The following is an 8,998-nucleotide window of genomic DNA, read 5'->3' on the forward strand; positions in this document are numbered from 1 at the left end:
CGGTGGATAAAGTAGGGTTTAATTGAGTGGATGTTGATTGGATATTATTAGGTAGAGGTGTAATTGTTTGAGGGACTATAGGTGCATGGTTGACAGAAGTAGGTGTGGAAGGCATGGTACGAGTAGGTGTGTTATCTGTTGTGTTGTCACATGGGAATGGGTCAATGTACATAAAGTTAGTTCCTGCATTTGTCACATTAGTATTCCAATTCCCCTTTACTTTTCAAGAAATTCAACATCTCTTTTGGTACTAAACCTTTTTGTATCCGGGTTATATAAGCGATACCCATTACTTAAGGTTAAGTATCCAATAAAGATGCTCCGTTCAGACCGATGGCCTAACTTCCTTCTTAACTGTGAAGGAACTAAACCATATGCAATACAACCAAAGGTTTTCATGTGAGATACAGATGGTTTTGTACTTGTCCATGCATGCACTGGTGTTTGGTTGACAAGAGCTTTAGTTGGTGATCTGTTGAGTGTATGAATGCCCAGAAAAAGTTTGTGAACACTCCAACCCATGATTCATACTTTTGGTACCAATCAAAAGACACCCGCCGGATTTACACTTGGAGATGCTCCGGCTACGCTCGCCAGTGGTGGTGTATATGTGTGGATGGGTTATGATTTGAATAAATATAATCAAACTTTTAACGATAGTCATTTTAGTCTGGTTGGTTGCGAGTGTTGTTAGTGTGGCGAGACCTGGGTTTGAAACTCATTGTGGACGACTTTTTCTTAATTTATTAGGGAAATCTTTAAACAAAACAAGGGTCCAAATTGCATTTATTTAAAAACCACAGGGTTACAAATTAAGGGTATTAACGCTATAACTTGATAGTGTATCAAAAATGGCGGGGTTGCAACCTGTGTTTGAGGGTTCCACCACACAGATCATATTTGCAATTAACTCTTTTGAAAATTTTCCCATGTTATAAACCTCTCAGTTCAATTACTTCACACAATAATATCAAGGACACTAACACTTAGGGATGGCAATGAAACCCGAACCTGATGGGAAAACCTAAAACCCGATATAAATGGGACGGGTAATACCCGACCCGTTAGGGTTTTGGATTAGTTTTGAATTTTTTCGCGGGTTTGGGATTTCTAATATACCCGATCAACCGACCCGTTTACCCGATTACATAGACCCGTTTACCCGATTATATACCCGATGTACCCGATATAGCTTATTATATTATATACATACTATATTCCCAATATATTTTTCGTCGAAACTTGTTTATGTCAATTATTTGAGATATTTTACCTTTATGGTAACCATCTTTGTAATCGATTAATTATATTGTGTCAAAACCCTGGTAGAAACCCAACGGGTTTTTAGCCGGGTATACCCCGACGGATATTTTGTCAAAACCCGATAGAAAACCCGAAACCCGATGGGAAAACCCGAAACCCGACGGGTAATTACCCGATTAAAACCCGACGGGTTTGGGATGAACTTTTACAACCGGGTATAGGTTTGGGAATACCTAAACCCGGCCCAAACCCGACCCATTGCCATCCCTACTAACCCTTCCACCTATGCTTCGACTCTATTTATTTATTTATTTTAATTTGCTATATTTGAAGTCAATATATAATAATGTTTAGAAAAGGGATCACTCGTCTTTAACATTCACTAATCAGATCGACACAAATTATGCATGCGAGCTTTTATTTCCTACAATGTGTATGTATTATTTATTATTAAATCTTTGTGGTATACTATTTACATAAAACTAAAGAAAATAAAACAAAGATTTTACTGAAGAAATAAAGTAGCATATGTAATTGAGGTTGATCACACTTTTAAAACAAAAACATTTCGCCATATTAGTTACTGTTTGATTTGTCCCCACCTAAATTCTTCTTTCTATTATGTGTTGCATCTTCCTCAAAAATCAATTTCACACCACACTTTTTCACCTTACAATTGATGCCAACACATATAAATGAAACCTTAAATTGATCATCTGCTTTCCTCCATCTGGGGCCGGATCTCTTGTACCACATCCATATCTGATCCGACCTGATATTGGGATCATCGGTTGCCAAGAGAGACACGTCAGCAACCAGATCACCATGCAAATTTTTCACACTGCACGAGATTTCAGAATATTCACATCTGTTACTATTGTTTTCGGGAGTAATTACAGCACATGTAGCCAATCCCTTCAACTTTTGGTAGCACCAATGTGGCGGCAATTCCATCGTTATAATATCCCCGTCATTTTGATTGCTAAACCACCCTGGGATTCTACTTCCCGGAAGAAATATATTAACTTCTTCAAATGCATCAATCCGTCCCTATCAGTCATCAATGGTTTATCATGTGTAAATATGTAACATCATTGCTTATATATAGTGGAAGGTTCAATACAGACATAAATAAAGCGAAAACTATAAGAACCAATCTAAAATTCATTTATTATCAAAAGATTTAATGATTTTTTCTCTCTAATTAATTAATTTCACTATCTTTTCTCTTTCCTTCTTTCTCGTAACAAGTTTCGTAGACGTGTAGATTGGATACCTATGGTCAATCTACAGGTGTGAAGATATTTATAATATATGAATACACATAAATTTTTATTCCCATATGGACATATCAATTCAAGTACATCACATGGCCATGATGTATTTTAATAGTCATGTTAGAATTTTAGATATATACACAAATAAATGAATGTTATAGATTAGTTCTCGCACTATATATGGTTTTGCATAGAACCCTCCCCTATATTTATATAAATATAGGGGAGGGACATAAGCATAAGTCAAAAAATATGACAAGAACAAAAATAACAAAAATGAAGCATCATTTTTTTCAATCCAAAAATATTTAAAAATAAAAGAAATGATATAAATGTAACAGTTATTGTTTCTCACTCATCTCTTTTAAAATAAAAAAAAATAAAAATAAAAAACTAAATATGAACAGATTATTTTCATATTAAAACATATATGAAAAAATAGTGACACATAACCTATGTGTATGTAAAAAGCACAATTTTTTTTAAGCAAAATTAAAAATAAATAATCTCACCTTTCATGTATTGGCTGATAATAATCCAGACGGTCCAACTTTTCAACTATTTTTCTCTAAAATGACCTCTGTTAAAAAACGCTTAACGTCGTTAAGTTTTTTTGATTTGAATTTCAAACCGATGTTTTAGGGTTTTTGATCGGAAGAAAGAGACGAGTCAATTGATGTAAAACTTATCATGAAATGGTGATTTAAATGGCTTGATTTTTTGTTAATTGGAAATTCAAACACCAGAATTGAAACATTGTTTTGTAATTTGGATCATCGTTTTAAGATAAATTTTACATCAGTCAACTCGTATCCTTTTTCCAATCAAAAACTCTAAAACACCGGTTTGAAATTCAGACAAAAACTTAACGGCGCTAAGTGTTTTTTAAAGAAGGTCCATTGAGAGAAAAATAGTTAGAAAGGTTGGACTATTGGTAGGGATTTTTAAAGGTGAGATTATTTGTTTCCAATTTGTCTTTTTTTTTTTAATATAAACCATTGAAAAAAAATAAATAAACAATTTGGATTTGTTCTGACAATATTTTAGGTTCTGCATTGATCTTCACCATATATATATATATATATATATATAGTATACATGTGTATAGAGAGAGAGATAGGAGAGAGAGAGAGAGAGGGAACCTGTGGCAGCAACACCATAAGCAAGCTCTCAACGGTCTGATTCTCAACCACTTTTGAACAGTTTCTAAAATCAAAGACAGCAGTGCCACCATTGTACACGGTCGATAGCTTCGGTAACTCTTGAAGTGAAATACAATGTTGTGCATCAATGTTAAAAATAGATGAGGGAAGATTTGGCAAGATTTGAAGCTTCTTACAACCTTTCAACCGCAGACATGAAAGTCGAGATAACAGACTCAAGTTTGCATTTATGCTTTGAAAATCATTTCCATTCATATCCAACTCTTCAAGTGAACACAACCTGTCAATGCTACTTACACTAGCACCCGAAAGATTGCAATGACTCACATTTAAAACCTTTAGTGAACCTAAATTTGACAGAGAAGGTAAAACCGAAGGCACATGATGGTGAAATTTTCTTAAAAGTGATGAAAGAGAAGAGAGTGAAAGGCATAGCGGGTGAGAGTTGACCAAGTTTTTGACTTTTGAGCAACCGGAGAGATCGAGATGCTCAAGGGATTCTAATTTGCTTATGTTGGGGAGAATCTTGAGGTTTTTGCAGTCTTTTAAACTTAAGATGATGAGCTTTTTAAGAGATCCGATTGACGGGTGAATATTGATCAAGTTTTCACAACCAGAAAGTATTAGCTCTTTTAGATTTGGAGTTTGTGTAAAGTTTGGTGTCTTTCTTAAGTTGTTACAATGACTGAGGTTCAATAATGTGAGCGTTTTGAAGCCCTGTTTATAAGATAAAAGAAATGAGTAGGATTAGTATTATTATGGAAAAATAAAAACAAATGTATATATTATATGGATGGGTTGGGTCGGGTGTCGGGTCAACGGTCCAGGCTTAACGGGCTACTTGAATACAGGTTAAGTCGGGCTGCATTGACACACAAAATACTTTCTTATTTGGTTCAAACAAACTATAAAAAAATTTAAACAATTTAGGTTTGTTCTTATTGTTCTCACTATAAGTTCATGTTGTGTGCCGAATCTCAACTATATATATATATACACAAGCATATATACACTCACGCATATATTGGTATGTATATATGTATACGTATATGCATATGTATATTCGAGGAACGGTTTGAATACCTTGGATCCGCTCCATAACTGTTTGATACGACTAAGTGACAAATCAAGGACAAGGAGGCTCTCGGGACAAAATGACGCTGGTAAATGTTGAAAAGGGTATTCATGCCAACAAAGCAACTGTAATTCATTGGATAAAAATTCAAGCTTTCTTGAAGCATTAATCTCTTTCCACAGTTCACTTCTGCAATTTATGCCACTCATCAAGTCACCAATATAGATGTGTAGTAATCGAAGATTTTTCAACTTTGTGAAGCTTTGACTGTCAATATTGACTTTTGAAGATGAAAGGTCTAGTGCCAGCCCTTTAACAAATTCAGTTCCCTGAACAAAGGAGAAATTTTAGAAATAATTTAGGTTATTATCACACAATAACAACAGTTCATACATACTTTTGAAAACAAAAGTGTTTTTAAGTCAACCCAACCTAGGAGTGTAAACGAGAGCTCAAATTGTTTCAAGCTTTATTTCTAAAACTTGATTTCGGCTCGTGTTTCAAGCTCGAGCTCAGTCGGCTGGTTTATTATCTATCAACTAATTCATATACATTTATAAATATTTGTATATATATTTTTGTAATAAAACTTTTATATAATATTATATATGTTAGTAGTTATTTTAATCATAACTTCTTATATAAAAATAATCTTCATATAAATATATACTAAATTTATTAAATAAAAATTATATAAAATAGGCTTGTTTAGACTCATGAGCCTGCCCGAGCTCGATAAGTGAATACACAGGCTTGGCTCAACTTGAGTTTTTAGCGAGCCGATCTCAAGTAGCTCACGAGCCCATTGGCACGTTTACACCCCAAACCCAACCCAACATTTACAATAGCATTAAGCATTTTGACCCGAACTCAATTCGACAGTTGCCCATTTTGCCACATCGCACACCTTATCATTTTTCAATACATCAAGCACATCTGTTGAGGACCATAATCTGCTTCGCTTCCCGGGTTCTTCAGATTCTTCGCGTATTATTTGTCGGCCCATTTCTTGGACCAAATTATGCATTTGTATCCTATCTCCACATACACTTACTAGAGACTTATCAACTAAAACTCTGAAATTAGTTGCAAAAGATGATTCACAAACATCCATTACTTGCAGCACATAATCTTTCTTCTCCCCTCTAAAAAAACACGCGATATCTAGAAATATACTTTTTTGATCAGTATCTAGCCCATGATAAGTTGCTTTGAGCACTTGATGTATAACAACATTAGGACTACTTTGAAAATTATCTATTTCATGTTCCCATTCATGTAAAGTCTTGTTACACATAGAACTTCCTATAATCTTAAGAGCGAGCGGGAGTCCATCAGCATAGTGAAGTATTCTATTAGCACATTTGGTAAACACCTCTCGTGGCTGTTGGTTTTTAAAAGCATATTTATTAAACAACTCACGAGCTTCTTCATCGTTAAGAGGGTCAATTTCGTAAATTTGTTCAGCATGATTAGCTTTAAGCAACTGTCTGTCTCTACTAGTTACCACAGTCAAACTTCCGGGACTAAACCAGTTGGGATGTCCTGCTAAAGCTTCAAATTGGTTTTGGCTATCCACATCATCAAGTACAATAAAGACCGTTTTACCCTTCATCCTTCTCTTGATTATGCAAACCCCTTCGCTAACACTTGTTATTTTTAGATCGTCGTCTTTCAAAATATCATCAAGAAGTTTTGTCTGAAGATAAACAAGCCCGTCTCGGTTAACAACGTCTTTAACGTCTTCACAAAAGCTGCATGCTTCAAAATGTTTATACATAAGGTTATAGATAGCTTTGGCAATGCTTGTCTTTCCTATTCCACCAATGCCACATATCCCTATTATGTGAACCTTATCTGACCCGACAAATTGTAATAAGTTCATTTGCTCTGCACGAGCATACAATCCAACTAGATTGTCACCAACTGGTATGGGCCCATCAACTAGTTTATTAAATATCTCCTTCGTTATTATATCAATCAACTTTGACTCGTACCTATAAAACCAAACAGAAGAGCATACATCAACCGCTTGTTAAGAAAAACAAGTGTAATATTTTGTATAGAGATGGCAACATACACAGGTCGGGGCAGGTCAGGTTGACTCGCTAACACTTTTATCCAAATCTATTATTATTATTATTATCATTATTATTATTATTAATTAATTAATACTGAGTGTGTTAATATCATTACAATAATATTCCAAACCTTTCAAGTGAACAATCCAGGACATTGTATGCATTAAACGGGCCAAAATGCAACCATTCGACCCATTTGAGGAAAAACGCAACCCAACCCGACATGACCCGTTTATAACAAAACGGGCCAAAATTGCAACCTCTAAAATTCAAAATTCAGGAATATTTACCCATTGGTCGTGTTTTGGAGGTCCCATCCTGATAAGTTCCCAGTGGAGGTTAAGGCTTTCTTCCATTTGATGGCATCCTTTTCATTTGAAGCCTCGTGATTCATGAAGGCTTCTTCGTAACTCCCCTTTTGATTTCGCACCATTGCGGGTAAAAGATAGGCCAGACCTGATATAAATTACTACTCTCCTTGCACTCAAGGATTCTGACAAGTTGATTCAAACACAGTGCTGATGAAGCATAGCCGCGTGAGAAAATGACTATTATAACCCTAGACCGCTCAATGGCTTCAAAGGATGACTCTTTAGTATTATTTTGCGCATAGACATGAATTCCTTATCTTGTTAAATCAGTAAAGAGATGGTCCATGAAAGTTTTGGTTAAGTCCTCGTATCTAAAACTCACAAAGACATCATAAGCTTGCTGACGAGAAGATGAAGCCATTGGGTGTATGTAAACACATGACATCATTTCATCTTTCTCATGGTGCCAGCAAAACACAAAGATATGTAATAGGCCAATTGCCTTTTTCGACTTGATTCAACAACAACTTATGATGTTTAATCAGAATCTAAAACAAACAACTAGACATTAAGTCAGGTCAACGACACTTGGATGGAAAAACATACCTCCAGACAGGAATGGCCGAAGTCATACATGGAAATGGAGTATAACACAAGAATAAGAATGGAAATTAAGGCCTGCAAGGTTGGCTCTTCTATACGACCACCAAATCTCGGATCCATTGTCTGGTCATTGGCACCCATTCAAATCTCGGATTTATATACTTCTAATATATATTATTAAGCACAACCCATGTGTCCCATCCTTCGATTTTTTCACGGCCACAAACCTAATGTTTTGAGCTCAATTTTCCAAGCCTAAAATTTTATTTTATTTTGAAAATTAAATTTTATGTTCAAATTGCTTAATTGTTTAACCGCACCATAAATTGAAATTTGGGAGTCTGCAACTTATACGGGAGTGAGAGATGAAAATGTCTTCACATCCAATCAAGCATATGTCGTTATTCATATTTTTTTTGTGATTTCGATTTCTTGTTTTTATTTTAAATACGTAATACGTTCATTAATTGTTTACATTTTTTATTTTAATTTCTGTTGGTTTCATTTTGATATGATTGTTATGTGTTTCTTGAAATTCAAAAGCAATCGGATTTTTTGTTGTCATTTGAGAAAAAGTGATTTAGGTTCTAAGCTACTAAAACATTCTAGTTAATTTAGAGTATAACATGACTATTTTAATGACTAGATCGAAATATGAATTTATTCAGAGTATCATTTTTTAATAATTAATAATTCTATACTATTTAAATAATGAAAAAAAAAGCATTTGTAGGTGTTACGAATGAGACTATAATTGACCGTTCTCAAAAGATAAAATCACGTAAAGGTCAATTATAATATGCATTTTGTTTATTGTGTTTAATGAAATTTGTTGCATAATTTTCTATACATAGTTTATTTAATGCAACCTCTTTACCCTCCCCATTTTGGTTTGACATGCTTTAGTTTGACCAGACCCGTTCTAGGTTAACCTTTATTAGCACACACTAGCTAAAATTCTTGAATCCGCCACTGAGCATATACTAATAAGAGAGAGAGAGAGAGAGAGAGAGAGAGAGAGAGTGAAGAAAGTGTTTCGGGGGTCTCCGTCAGCCCCAGTGCTGCATTGTCTGACTAAAGATTAGGGAGCCACATGCGCACCACATATTATTACCGAAAATACCGATACTGAAAAACACAAATTCTTAGTACCAGTACCAGTATCGAAATTTTTGGTTTGGTAACGGTACTGATATTTTAAGGTAAAATTCAGGAAATACCAGTA

At 34.7% G+C, this 8,998-nt stretch overlaps 1 pseudogene across 1 annotated transcript; it reads right to left on the minus strand.

The window, feature by feature from the left end:
* Window positions 1-1,839: 1,839 nt before the first annotated feature.
* LOC143619392 (disease resistance protein RPV1-like) lies at window positions 1,840-7,591 on the minus strand (annotated as a pseudogene). Its single transcript, XR_013151178.1, has 5 exons — window positions 7,150-7,591; window positions 5,686-6,775; window positions 4,787-5,107; window positions 3,683-4,420; window positions 1,840-2,313 (listed from the first exon to the last, which is right to left on the minus strand). The product of XR_013151178.1 is annotated as a disease resistance protein RPV1-like (transcript).
* Between the last annotated feature and the right edge of the window lie 1,407 nt (window positions 7,592-8,998).

This window comes from Bidens hawaiensis, unplaced genomic scaffold, assembly GCF_021521415.1.
Source record: "Bidens hawaiensis isolate Kalapana, Puna unplaced genomic scaffold, B.hawaiensis_p1.1 tig00002438_1, whole genome shotgun sequence".
In the NCBI taxonomy this organism is placed as follows: Eukaryota; Viridiplantae; Streptophyta; class Magnoliopsida; order Asterales; family Asteraceae; genus Bidens; species Bidens hawaiensis.